Consider the following 15,074-nt stretch of genomic DNA (forward strand, 5'->3'; position numbering starts at 1 on the left):
TAACGTATTGCATATTATTCGTTAGTGGGATGGTGAAAATTATATACTCAATGCATCACTGACTCTTGTGATTCAGTGTATCTGACGAAACGTGGGTTTTCAGACCTAAATGACTCATTTTCTACCTTTCTGATGTGCCCATCATGAATATGTGTACATGTATATATGTATATAGTATTTCCACAGTGTGAACCCAGCGAAAAGGCAGTGAAGTGCTGTACAAGGTCAAAGACAAATATAAAGTAAGACGAGAGGAAACTTGGTTGCTGATAGTTTATGCATTGTAAAACAATGTTCTTTAAAGAAGTGAGTCTTCAAATATTTCCTAAATTGAGGCAGTGCTAGGGTGGTCCTGATGGACTCAGAGATGTTGTTCCAGATTCTGGGTACATGACTTGGAAAGGCCTTCTGTCCTTTTTTTCTTTCTTACACTTCTTAGTCTGCAGGTTGATGTCTGAACTGTGAGAGTGATGAGATCCACCAGAGTTGATGAGCTTCTCTGCAAGATAAGTAGGGGTGCTGCAAGTGCTCCCTATGAGAAATTGGATGTGTTATTGGCTTTTACATGATTAGCATATTTGATTTACTAGTAAGTCCCTAGTAAAGTGCACTAGAGGTGCCTGGGGCCGGTAAATGAAATGCTATTAGTGGGCCTGCGCACTGGTTCTGCCACCCACATGAGTAACCCTGTAAACATGGCTCAGACCTACCACTGTAGTGTCTCTGTGTGCAGTGTTAAACTGCCAGTTCGACCAGGCATGTGTACCTACTTGCCAGGCCCAAACCTTCCATTTTTATACATGTAAGGCACCACTAAGGTAGACCCTAGGTAGCCTCATGGGCAGGGTGCAATGTGTGTTAAAGAGGGGACATGTACTGATGTGTTTTACATGTCCTAACAGTGAAATACTGCCAAATTTGGGTTTTCAGTGTTGCAAGGCCTACCTCCCTCAGAGGTTAACATGAGGACTGGTGTTGCTATGAGCAGTCGGGCTGGAGTTGGTAGAGTTGCCGCTTAGCTTCAATAATTGTAGATCTCTGTTTTTGGACTTCTCTTGTAAAGTTGGGTAAAAGCATGACTTTGTGGTTGTCCACTTGAATGACCCCCTTGGCTCTAGCTTGGACCAGGAGGTGATCTCAGCCCCTGTAGTAGAGGAGTCAAGCCACTACTGGATGAAGCAGGGCTACCGGGAGAGGCATCTGAGCCAGGACTCTGTGTTCACATTCCAAAGCATAAAAGGAGGAGATGCCCTCTGGGACCACTTCCTTTCACAACCAGTGCTCCAAAAAAGATAACATGTTGATATCCTCAGCATGCTCTGGGTGGCCAATAATTACAATATTATTCCTCTTCAAAGGTTTTCGCTCACCTCTGCTCCTCTGCTCTGATCTCAAGGGTACGTACTTTGGTTTCCATAGCTGTGAGTCTCTCCCTCATGGCTGAGGCATCTGGATGCAGGTCCGCCACAATCCTCTCAGTCACTGTGAAACTCTCAGCCAATTGTGTATGATCGTCTTACTGGATTCTCAAATCTGCGTGTCAATTTTGGTTTCCCTGAAGGGCTTTATTGCCTGCAGGATGTCCTGTAGAGTGGGTCCCCCGGGCCTCTCCTTGGGCCAGCGACACGCTGCTTGGAGGATCGTAAAGTCGGGTTGAGCCTCCAGTATCTATTTCGTGCTTGCGGGTTGCCTTGCTCATTGTCACAGCACTGGGTCCAATGCCTTAGGAATCATCCTCCACTACATTTTGTGCATGCGCCCAGGCTGTTCTGTTGTGTAGGTTGCCCACTTCAGAGCACTCCCACTCTCATGCGCTCAGGTAATGATTAGGCTGCTCTGTCTACAGCAAGCAGTGCCTTTGTGCCCCAAGGAGAAGCAGTCTACTGAGATCCTTCACAAGTGCCTTTCCACATTCCTACAGATCTGCATGTGTACTCCGGCAGTCTTCATTTTCTCAAGGCAGGCACCAGTGCTCACCCTAGGGAAGTAACCTCAGTCCCGGCCTGCTGGACGTCAGCATAAGGCCCCTTCAAAATGATACAACTCGGGGGAAGGAGAACGACCCTCGCTTAATCAGGCTAGTCTCATTACCGGCAGAATGGGGCCACCATGACCCACAAGCACCATAGCACAGGGTCCGAAGGTAGCACTCCACAGACGGGATTTCACACTCCTTCTATTTGTCAGTTATGGGGTCCCAGCGGCAAATAGGTGTGCAAACGGTTCCTCAGAGAGGTGGGGTGCAGGCCCCTAGCAACCCACTGCTGTAACAGGTGCCTCTCCTGTCAAAATCCCAGCTCCTCACCTGGCCAGGTAGGCCCAAAATGGCCTGTTGTCAACTTGCACTGTCGCTTCCAGCAGGCTTCATGCCCCCCGCAGTGCCATAGTTCTGGGAGGAAGCATGTCAGGTGCACCCCGTAGGAGGGTCACTGTTCGCTAGGGTGTGAGGCCTCACCCGTGGGCACAGACCTTCATCTGTGCACCCTCAGAGGTGTGGTGGCATCCAGAAAAAGGATTTGAGGCCCCTCCTCTGAATCAATAGAGGGGCAGGAGCCCCTGTGTCTCAGGCTCCTCAGGCCCACACCTCTCAATGCTAGCAGCGATGGCTACTGTGCCCCCCCCCCTCAAGGCACTCCTTACAGGTCTCAGTTGTTTCAGCACACTTAGGGCCTAATTCTGAGTCTGACGGGCGGCGGAGGCCGCCCGCCAGACTTCCCCCCTCCGAAATACCGCTCCGCGGTCGAAAGACCGCGGAGGGTATTCCGAGTTTTCCCCTGGGCTGGAGGGCGGTCTTCGCAAGACCGCCCGCCAGCCCAGGGGAAAACTCCCTTCCCACGATGACGCCGGCTCGTAATAGAGCCGGCGGAGTGGGAAGGTGCGACGGGTGCAGTTGCACCCGTCGCGTATTTCAGTGTCTGCTTTGCAGACACTGAAATACTTTTAGGGGCCCTCTTACGGGGGCCCCTGCCGTGCCCATGCCATAGGCATGGGCACGGCAGGGGCCCCCAGGGGCCCCGTGACTCCCCCTCCCGCCATCCGGTTCCCGGCGGGAGAACCGCCAGGAACTGGATGGCGGGAGGGGGAGTCGGAATCCTCCATGGCTGCGGAGCGCGCTCCGCAGCCATGGAGGATTCCTACGAGCGGCGGAAAGTCAGCGGGAGACCGCTGGCTTTCCGCGTCTGACCGCGGCTAAACCGCCGCGGTCAGAATGCTCGTAGGAGCACCGCCAGCCTGTCGGCGGTGCTCCCGTGGTCGGTGGCCCTGGCGGCCACTGACCGCCAGGGTCGGAATGACCCGCTTAGTGTGCAGATCTTGATCGGAGCCGCTGCATTATACCGTAGTGCATCGGGTGCCAAATGCATGGACCAGGCATGGTCCAGAGACTCACTGTCTAATCCTGTCTCGCCGCATCAACTCCCCGGGTGGAGCAAGGAAAGGTGTATGACTCCTCCGTCCTTATGCCCAGCAGGTCTAGTCTCAGAGTTTATGGAGGCATGAATCAATGTAGGAATGGTTTCCCCCATCGAAGGGAGGTCTAGGGAGGGTTTCCGACCTACTTCTGGGGCAAACGTGCAGCAGGATTGCAGTGGATAGGAGGGCATCAGGTGGGAGCCAGCAGTTCCTGAGTCCTACGGCACTGGGGTCAGACAACCCCCCAATGGTTAGCATTGATGTGCCTTGAAGTTGAATGGCAGGTAGGAGATATGATGGTTAGTAGATGAGGGATGGGTTTCTTTAGAAGAGAGATAATCTGGCCTGTCTTGAGAGCTTCTGAGAAGATCCCTTGAGTAAGGGGCAAAAACAATGGTAGGATAAGGTAGGAGAGAATTTCCTACAGAGTTTTGATATGACACAATTTTCATAAGAAGTAGCTTTGAGGGAGTTGGGTATGTCAGTGAGATCTGGGAGTTATAAGGCTTGGAAGGCTGACCGTTGCCGGATTTGACAGGAAGAGGTGAAGCAGGACTAGTGGTGTTGATGTGCTGTTGGTGTGATGCTGTGGACCACCGGGGTGTCCCTTTTGTGGGCCATGGTCCGGCCGGCAGTCCGTGTTTTGGGATGCCGGAACTGCCGTGGCCTGTTTTTGCTGATTGCCTGGCGTTTTTTGCCGCGGTGTGGCCCAGGAGTCACATTTTGGGCTCGAGTTTGCGCTGTGGCCCCTGGCAGCCTCCCTGAATTTCCCTCCATTTACCTTTACTTCGGTCCTTTTTCTTTTCTTTCTTTTTCTTCTTTTTTCTTCTTTCTTCATGTCTTCTTTCTTCTTGGGTGTCCATATTGTCCTCTTCTGTCATGATTGTCTTCCCAGCATGCACTGTTTCTTTCCTTTTCTACTTAGCTTTTCTTTCCATTCATTTCTAGGTGGCTTTTCCCAATCCAAGATCATGTTGTGTGTTTTCCTGTGTTGTCACTTCCTGTCTAGTAGTATATAAGCACTGCAGTTCCCTCTTTCCTTGCATTGCAAACACTTCCATCTTGGTGGTGATCCTCACTTCTGTCTCCAGTTTTTTCTACCTATTTCCCCTGCCGATTGACTTCTATTTTTTGTCTTTTTTCATTGTTTTTCCTCTTGTTCAGGAGTTCCTGCGAGAGAGGTTTTTTCCCCATTACTTGGGTTTTTTCCTCTGGTACTCTTTCTGGAGGGTACGGTCTGCCTAGGCGTTTTTCAAGTCAGCGGCACCGTGGTTATTAGAAGGGGTCACCCTTATCTTGGCCAATTCAGAAGCAGGCATCCTTCCAAGTACTGCAGCCTACAGCAGTAAGAGATGTGCAGACCTTGACAGTTGGATCTTCTGTATTTTTTCACTGAAAAACAGGTTGATGGCTTTGCACCTTTCTGCAGAGTGATGAATAGTTGAGTCCAACAGGGGGTTGATGTATCGTTTTGATTGTCTTGAAGAGCATCCTGCTTCCATCAGTAGCTTTGTTGATGGTGTTGGTGTAGTACTTTGCCTTGGCTGATTTGATGAGCTGTCTGGGTGTTTAACCAGGGACTTCTGGAGTTCTCATCTTGCATTAGCATAGCCCTGTGAAACTCACAGGGAAGCTTTCTTTGAGATGTGTTATATTGATCTGCCTCATTGCCTCAATACCTAAACTTTTTCCATCATTTGTTTTATTTGTGCAATATCATACATTTTCTTCTCAAATAGAGAGAATTTTAAATAATGACATTTATTTCTACAAAATCTGCATCTGTGCCAAGGGCCTGCAAAGAGACACATGAGTTTATGAGCACCATGTCATTTAGAGCAGTTAAATATTTAGATTTCATATTCATGGGAATCTTTGCTACACATCTTTTTTTAAAGCAATACCTTTTCCTAATTCATGATGCATCATTTTTATGATTTGTTTCAAAGAATTAACAGAACTGGATAGCAGTGACATGTAAGGGAGTCATGGGATCTGATGTGAGTAAGGAGAATGATCTACCTGTACCCCGGGCTCGATATTAAAATACAGATGTAAATGGGATGCAGTGGCCCCTCAAATTGCTGAGAGCACATGCCAGTGCCCTATGGCACTAAATAAAGCTATCTCCCTCCTTACAGACTTCCGAATTGTTCATTTCCTTTGTCTGTCAACTCTCTATCCAATCTCAATCCCTCCCTCCATTTACCTCTCACTCCCTTTCACTCTCTATTCCTTCTATGCCCTTCCACTCTGTCTCTCTTTCTCCTTCCCCTCCCTTCCCCATCTCCCCATTTTACTCATCCATATCTACCTCCTCTCTTTCCCCATTTTTAGTTTTTACTCATTGCTCCCCCCAGGTTCCCTCTTTCCTTCGCTGTTCTCCCCCCCCCCCCACTTCTTTCTCATCTCTCTTTTCCATCTGTATCTCCTTTTGCTCATTATCTCTCTTATTTCTGTCATGGATGCCAAAATGCCAGAGTTAGAGGAAATGGCATCATGTGCCATTTGGGTCATATATGATGTCACAGGAAGTTACATATGAACTTTTCAGTTGGTGACATCTCAGAAAGTAATGTTATGTGATGTTTGACCATGTTTATTGTGGGTCACTGGTTGAGGGGGGTAAACCCCTACTCAAGCAGCAATCAGAGTGTCAGAGTGAGGCACATGCACACCCCAAATCAACCAGTGCTCACTTCTCTGGTAGCTTGACACAGAGAAGCAAGGCTTAACTTATAGGCGATGTATAAAGTATTTATGCTGCACTTCAAATAATAACATGAAAACACAACACAAGAAAAGTCCCACACCAATTTAGAAAAATAGAACAACATTTAATGCATACATCAAGACCAAAACTGAAGTGTACTGAAGAGTTAGTGCCTGAGGTCCAATATTTGTACATGGGCCTTCCTTTGAAGTGAGAGAAGCTTCTGTCTCCCCTCCCCTGGCTCCTGACTAACTACAGGGGATGTGCAGCTCTTTGTGTGGAGGCAGGACTCACTCTATTCAAGTGTAAGTAGCGCTGTGCCCAGCTCTGCCCTCCATCCTGCCAGTGATAGCCCATCCAGGCACACCTAAGCTCTCTATTGTATGGGGCTGTCTACGAGGAATACACAAAGCCTAACTGTCAGCTGCACCCAGTCATGTGACCAGAGACAGGCAGCAGACACTAAATGGCTAAGGCAAAAAAGTGGCACTTTCAAAATTGCAATTTGTCATCCCACTTTACTATGAAAGAGGATTTTTCATTACAATTCCAGACACCAAACCTGAAAGAATTGCTTAGCTGCTCTCATTTGTAAGTCACATTTTATTAAGTTTAATTAGGTAACTCTAATATTATCCTATGGTAGAGATAGGCCTTGCAGTAGTGAAAAAACACATTTAAGAGCTTTTCCCTACCTGGACATGTAAAGCTTAAAGTGCATGTCTTACTTTTTTAAATACACTGCACCCTGCCCTCTGAGCTGTCTACTATAGGGGTGACTAATATGTATTAAAAATTACGTTTTGGGCCTGGCAAAAGGTTTATTTTGCCAGGTCGACATGGCAGCTTAAAAGTGCACACACAGGCTGCAATGGCAAGTCTGAGACATGTTGAGGGGCTACCTGGGTGGGTAACACAATTGGTGCTGCAGGCACATTAATAACATTTAATTTACAGGCCTTGGTTACAGGCAGTGCCACTTTCAAGGGACATACAGGGAAATTAAATATGTCAGTTTGTTATAAGTCAATTCTATCATGTTTTATCAAGCATGAGTTATAAGGCCAGTATAAACAAAGGCAGCAATATGGAGGGGGGGGGGTGGTTTAAGGCAAAACACTAGAGGGGAAACTACATCAAAGATGCCAGGTCTAACATTCATGTTAACAGAAATAATTTCACTGATGTTAAAAAAACTACAATAAGTGAGAGTAAAAAAAGATTACTGAAACAGACAAAATTGCATGCTAGTTATCAATCATATACTGAGAAAGCTATTCCATGATATGGCAAGTGGCAATGAGAAGAAAGGAGAACAGCTATCACAGGCCAGAGGAAAAGCCATCATATTCCAGCTACAGTCATCATCATCCTAAGCATAGCTTCAAATGCTCTGCCACAGCCTCACATGCTCAAGCATAGCTTTCATTTGCTAATCAGAACCTTCATTTGCCTGGGCACAACCACAATATGCCTAGCCAAAGTTTCAAATTCACACGTGCAGCCACCGAGCCCAGGCACATTCTCCAGCTATAAAGATAAAACCAATAGATAACCAGGTGTAATCCCATATGATCATTGCTGTTTCATGAAAGCGTAGTAATGAAAACACAAGGTAACCTCAGATGGGTCACGTGTAGGATCTACATATCAGAGCCAGTCTGCACAAAGACCCTACCCCGACCGCAAATGTGTACACCAAAAACACAGGTACTCGTCCATTTCTCATAGAATTTCCAATCCTTTGTCCTTTTTGTCCCAAACTTGACTGCATGCACAGGAAATGTGTGTGCCTATTTTGTGAAGAGCATAGTTAGTTTATTATCTGATTTGTGTGGCATTCACCTTACCATGAAGGTTTATAATTGTAATCACTTTGTTTTGTACAAGGGGGGAGTATCCAACATCGGTCCAGGAGGGTTTGATCAATGACTGGTTTTCAGGTTAACCATTGACTATGTAGGTACACTGCATTTAGATAAATTCCATGTACATGTATTTTAGGAAGCTACCATAAAATTCTGGTAGGGATTCAACCTACATGGCCTATATTAGACACCTCTGATGAACAAACATTTTGTCAGCCATGCAGGTAGCAAATGCTACAAACTGAATGGAGACTTGGTACTTTAATAATAGGTGTTGTTTTTTAACCTATGTGCAGCTAGCCACATCTTACACACCACTCACTTACATGCATCTAGTTCTCTAGCTCCTGCTCCAATAAGCCACATATCACCTGTGCATATGAACTGGCCCCTTTTTAATGCATGCGTCCGTAGTCATACATTCATCTGTGTGCATCTAGCCTCCTCCAACCTGAGTGTGCCTTGCTCTCTTTCACTTGTGTCCATTTTAATTGCGTGTAACTACTCATATCACCTGTATCCACCTAAAACTACTCACCAGTGTACTCATAGAATTCTAACATCTGTGCACAACTAGCCCTCACCAGTTTAACTTGTTTGCTCTCATATGTGAGCACCTAGCCCCTGTCATCTGTTTGCATAGAGCCACCCCACCATCTCAGACTTAAATTAGATTTATTGAGTTTTCTACGGCCAGCCCCTCTCATGTAGCTCAACCTATCCTGTGTTTATCTGGCCACACTCTTACCTGAGTGAACATTGTTTCCACTCACCTTTGTACGTCAAACCTCTCTTAATATGTGGTAATTTAGACCTTCATACCAGCATATTGCCCGTGCTAACCTGTAAGGACAAATCCCTTTCTGGTACATTTGAACCCAGCCTCAGTCACCCATGTACAACTCATTTTTGATGTAGTAGTTATAAAAGGGCTCTGAGCCCCGTCCGTGTCACATCAGTGTCTTTCATTGGTTCATGGGCTTGCCTTTTAAAATCTGCTTGCTTTTATTAGTTTAAGGCATGCATTCGTCATGCTTTTTCCGGTGGTTAACCCTCCTCGAGCGCAGCGACCAAGTGTTGAAAACATACGAGGCTCACTGTTTTCCGTCTGGCTTGTGGACTACTTTTTCTCATTTTTTCACGATGCAATTTCGCTTGTTATGGATTGAGGGCTTTGTGTTGCCTGTGAATAAATGCCCTAGTGATGTACAGGACAGCAGACTGAAGCTGAACTCAGACAAGACGAGTGTCCTCATTCTCGGACCCACCCCATCAGCCTGGGACGACTCTTGGTGGCCCACGTCACTAGGCACAGCCCCGGAACCCACGGACCACGCACGCAACCTGGGGTCATCCTCGACTCCACTCTCTCCATGACCAGGCAAGTCAACACCGTCTCCGCGTCCTGCTTCAACACCCTCCGTATGCTCCGCAGGATCTTCAAATGGATTCCCCTCGACACGAGAAAAAACGTTATCCAGGCCCTCATCACCAACAGACTCGACTACGGGAACGCCCTCTACTCAGGAACTACAAACAAGCTCCTGAGACGACTCCAACGCATCCAGAACGCCTCGGCACGACTCATCCTCGATGTTCCCCGCCGCAGCCACATCACACTCCACCTGAGAGGCCTGCACTGGCTCCCCGTCAACAAAAGGATCACCTTCAAGCTCCTGATCCACGCACACAAAGCACTGCACAACACTGGACCCACCTACCTCAACAACCGACTCAGCTTCCACACCCCCACCGGAAGCCTCCGCTCAGCCAACCTCACCCTCGCCACAGTCCCCTGCATCCGAAAAACCACTGCCGGAGGCAGATCCTTTTCCTACTTCGCCGCCAAGACCTGGAACACTCTCCCCACCATCCTACGACAGACCCAGGACCTGCTGGCCTTCAGAAGACACCTCAAGACCTGGCTCTTCGACCAGTAGCACCCCCCTCTCCAAAGCGCCTTGAGACTCTCGCGGGTATGTAGCGCGCTTTACAAATGCAGTGATTGATTGATTGATTGATGAGAAAGAATAGGAACACATCATATACATCACATACATACAAACATAAGTTCCCAAACCCCAATACAAACATTTTAGGTTAGGGATAGTTGTAAACCAATGTAAGTAGTGAAAGGCTTAATACATGACATGCTAAAAAAAGACAGACTGTGGGTTCAATAGAAAAGGCAGGCCACATTTAGGACAAACAAACACTTATTACTTAGGAAACTTATACACATGCTGCATTGTTAAGTTAGCTGTGCTGAAACACACAAGAGGCCCAAGCCACATTAGAATAAGAGTTTTTCTTTAAAGCTGCACCAACTGTTGCTTTCAAAATCTTCACTTAGCACAAACAGGGTGGAACAAAAGGGTGTATCCTGCCTTAGCGCTAGGGTCCTAAAAACCTCAAGTCATTCATATCTTGATGAGGGGAACTGTGTAAGGGTCAGATAAGCATTTGCACAAGGCAGGGCTACCGTGAGCATCATGTAACATATAGGGGGTGATTCTGACCCCGGCGGGCCAGGGTCGGCGGGAGCACCGCCAACAGGCTGGCGGTGCCCCGCAGGGCATTCTGACCGCGGCGGTTTGGCTGTGGTCAGAACAGGAAAACCGGCGGTCTCCCGCCGGTTTTCTGCTGCCCTATGGAATCCTCCATGGCGGCGCAGCTTGCTGCGCCGCCATGGGGATTCTGACACCCCATACCGCCATCCTGTTCCTGGCGGTTCGCCCGCCAGGAACAGGATGGCGGTATGGGGTGTCGTGGGGCCCCTGGGGGCCCCTGCAGTGCCCATGCCAATGGCATGGGCACTGCAGGGGCCCCCATAAGAGGGCCCCACAAAGAATTTCAGTGTCTGCCTAGCAGACACCGTAATTTGCGACTGGTGCAACTGCACCTGTCGCACCTTCCCACTCCGCCGGCTCCATTCGGAGCCGGCTTCCTCGTGGGAAGGGTTTTCCCGCTGGGCTGGCGGGCGGCCTTCTGGCGGTCGCCCGCCAGCCCAGCGGGAAACACAGAATCACTGCAGCGGTCTTTAGACCGCGGAGCGGTGTTCTGTCGGGGGAACTCTGGCGGGCGGCGAGAATGACCCCCATAATCACTTGTCGTGCAGAAAAGATAGAGATGCTGAATGACGTCAATGTTACTTTCCCCACCCATGAGGTGACCAATAATAGTGCATGTGCTCTTGTCAAGAGGTACCTCTCCCCTATTATCTTATCTGTACTGCTTGTTCTTGCTTACTCAATACTGAACTTGTCAGCATAGTTTTTTGTGGTTTTTACAGTATAAATACCACTGCTTGTGAACTAGAACTTTGAACTTCAGTCATGGCCTCTATGTTGAGACTGCCTGTTGTTCCCAGCTGAAAATCGATTAAACCTATATTACTGTGTCAAATTGATCTGTCTTATGAACAGATTTCCTTCTAACACTAGGTTGTAAAGATGCCGGCTCCTCCCTGGTTGCCTTTAAGCCAAGGGCAAAGGGTTGCAACTCTGCCTTTACCGACCCAACCAGCAGCTGATTAATACTTTGTTTTTCATTTTTATGTCAGATTCTACAGAAAGCAAATGAAGAGGCATGAAGCTGATGGTTTGTGTGTTGCATATAAATCAATTTTATGTTATTAACACAGCCTTTTATATTGTAAATATTAGTTTACCTTTTATCGGCCTTCATTTTTGTTTAAGTTACATATTTGTATTGTGTGTTTTGTATTGCTGCACTTAGAAGCGCAACATGGTCCGGCATTAAATGCACATTACATGTTAAATAAACACAAAGCAACCCCAGCGCCGAAATCCTTCTGCTGCGCACAAACAAGATAAACCTGGAAGTAAACGCTGCTCAGCCACCAAGGGCCATACGTACGAACACTTTTTCCAATAGACACAGAATGGGTAAAAACCTTTGCTACATCTGGCCCTAAGTCTCATATTCACACAAACTACAAGGCCAGATTTCATGGTTTTGTCTTTTAGTCTAATTATTCTTTTTCATTAAACGTGTTCGGGAGTGAAACCAATCTTCCTTGCCTATGCCTGGGTCAAGTGGGTCATTCCCTCCTTTGCTTCCTGCAGTGGTTGTTAAACTGATTACCCTGAGACATTTCAAGGCCATCTTTTTGATATTGTGTTTCACTTCGTGTGGTAATTGTTGATGTGACCTGATTTCTTCCTCTCGTGATAGCTGAAGAGCATATTTTCATTGTGCCGCTTTGCTCTAAATGATAGCTGTAAACTCCTAGCTACATCACTGCAGTGACCCCTTTACCAGTCTTCAGTCAAATATCAATCCAAAGCCAGGTAACTCTGCAGAGCACATCAGTTGATCTTGCTTCAGCCGTCTGCAGAAGACCGCATGGGTCTCACCTCGGAGATGTGATCTATTGGGTAAATGGTTAGCTGTGGAATTAGTACTCCCTAGTGGTGATTTCATCTTCCCAGATCGTCTTGGTGACGTTGTCCGATCCTTCAGTTCATGCGGCTTTTGGGTGTTTGGCTCTATTGCGTTCTCCTCCATTTAAAATCAGTGCTTACTTGTTGTAAAGTGATAGGAATCTTTATGAGGACACTAAAAACGAAATATCTGTTGCTTGCTTCATTGTTAATTATTGTGACCCTGAAGGGAAGCGTAATAAGGATGACATCTAAGTGCAAGATCTGTCTCATGTTATTGGACCTTGTGACATCACTGAATGTTGCTGTCCACCCAGACATTCTGATCAGCCCCAACCCTGCCCACGACTGCTTTCTGCCTGTGTCATGACACGGTGCTGCAGAAATATCCTGCAAACTCCTGAGGGAAACTCTGAATGAGGCATCCTCAGTTCTTAACTGGAACTTACTTCTGGGGTTCTGTGCTGATTTTCCATCATCAGATTTTGAGCAAGAGAGAGGGAGTCAGAAAAGGGAAAAATGAGGAGGAAGAAAAAAACACAAAAACTTTGGCAAAACAAGAAAGCAGGGATGAAAAATAACCTGCAAGCGAAAGATAAAGGGATAAGAAGTGTAGGGTGTTGGAATAAAGGGGCAAGAGGTGGAATCAAGACCAGGCTTCTTTGGTATCTAGTGTCCCAGGCTCCTTAGTATACTTTCTCTGGACTGGAGTTTTTTTGTTTTGGTTTTTTTACAAATTTAGAACTGGACAGCCTTTTTAGTAGTCAGCCTTAAAAGCAGTGACCATTGGCTCACTTCTCACTCATCTTTACCTCTATTGAGCAATGTATGATTCTGCATCTTCCCCATAGGTATTTCAGTTTCAGAACTCTGAAACCGTTCTCGATTTTGTGCTGCCACATGTATGCAATACACCTCTTAGGTTTTGATTTTAGATCCTTCTTTCCACTCCCAGGCTTTGATGCTCTATTCATTGGTTCAAACTGCTTTCTGAATAGGGCGCCCCATTTTGGAGGTGTATCGAGCATGCCTGGAAATGAGGGAGTCAACCTCCTGAAATCTCCATTGTCTCCATACAGGTTACTGCAGCTCCAATTGGAAGTTATGTTGAACAGACCTCTGTCATTCACCATTTGTACATCAGTCATTGTGTCTCGGAGTCAGATCTGTTGCTCTTTGCTGCTAGTGCTTGCAGTGGAGAGGTTGGTCAAAAGTAGATTTTACACTTGGAGGTGAACACCAACAGCGGTCTGGAGGAGATGTGAAAGAATCCATGAATGTGGATGCTAGAAAGACCGTAGGGAGAAAAAGGTCTTTGGTTGAAGATGTGTGTGTGCATCTGAACACAATCTACCACGAGGATGAATGAGTAGTGTGTTGTGGGAATGCACATGAATTCTCAAATGATCCCTGTTGGGACGGTAATGTCCAATACATGGTATATGGTTGTGGTCCTTTGCCTAGAGTGCCCGACTGCATGTGAAACTAGTATCCTGACTTTTTTTCTATGCCCTGCAACTAGGCTAATCTAGGGTGTGTGCAGAGGTCTTGGCCTGTGTATGGTAACACAAGGTCTAGATTCCATTTTGTGACATCGCGGGCACATCAACTGTACTGTTATAACCACCGTAGGACTGCTGTCCATGTTCTGCCTTAAACACATGAAGCTTTTGGTGGCAGTGTACCTTGCTATGTGAATCATTAGTCTTGACAATACCTTTTTTTCTGTGTAAGAGAAGAGGGTGGTCTACTGAGCCCACTTATGTAAAGTTCCACTTTTGTATGCACCAGGCCCTGATGCTGGTATCTTATGTACATGTTGAGTACCTGTAAGTGGGGTGGACGTGGGACACATATGTCATAGTAACACTCTGTGTATGGTGAGAATCTTGAGTATTGGGACAGCTTCCCTGGCAATGGAAGTGTATTGACAGCATTCTAGTGGTTGTGGGGTGGAGACCCAGACACTAGTGTGAGGTAGGATAGAGACCAGGCTACCCTTAGAAATTCAATGAGGTCTTGGTTAGCAAAGGGCTGCTCATTAATTATGGTAGAGGTGAAGGGTGTGTCACCAGTTTCTATTGTTAAAGGTGGGGAAATTCCTAGGCGTGGTCTGCCCCTTTGCCTGTCCCTGATTGCTGCTTCAGGAAGGCTCATGACAGCCAGCGGTAGGGCATTCACCTTTCATTGTGCCATGTTCTGTATACTCCTTTTCAGGCGTGAGTGCAAAACGCTCCATCCACTATTGTAATCTCTCTTTGGGCTTCTCACCACACCCATGTCACATCAGTCACTTTCATTGGTTCATGGGCTTGCCTTTTAAAATGTGCTTGCTTTTATTAGTGAAAGGCATGCATATGTCACTTTTCTACACACATAGCCAGAAGATTTCCTAACATGGTCATAATCAGACACATGTTCCTAATTGGTACAACCAGGATCACATTCCTCACACAATCACAAGTAGCACACCTAATAAGAAATATATTACTAACAAACGCACAGCCAGAAATGTATGCCTAAAATCACAGCCTGAAATACATACCTTAAACACGCATCTATATACACTGGCCCAGACACACAATTTGAACACTTGCAGCAATGCGTAATTTCCAAACAAACACGGATTTATTACGACGTTAGAAATCTATTCTTGATACAGGCACAGTTAAACAT

Source organism: Pleurodeles waltl, chromosome 2_1, assembly GCF_031143425.1.
Source record: "Pleurodeles waltl isolate 20211129_DDA chromosome 2_1, aPleWal1.hap1.20221129, whole genome shotgun sequence".
Taxonomy (NCBI): domain Eukaryota; kingdom Metazoa; phylum Chordata; class Amphibia; order Caudata; family Salamandridae; genus Pleurodeles; species Pleurodeles waltl.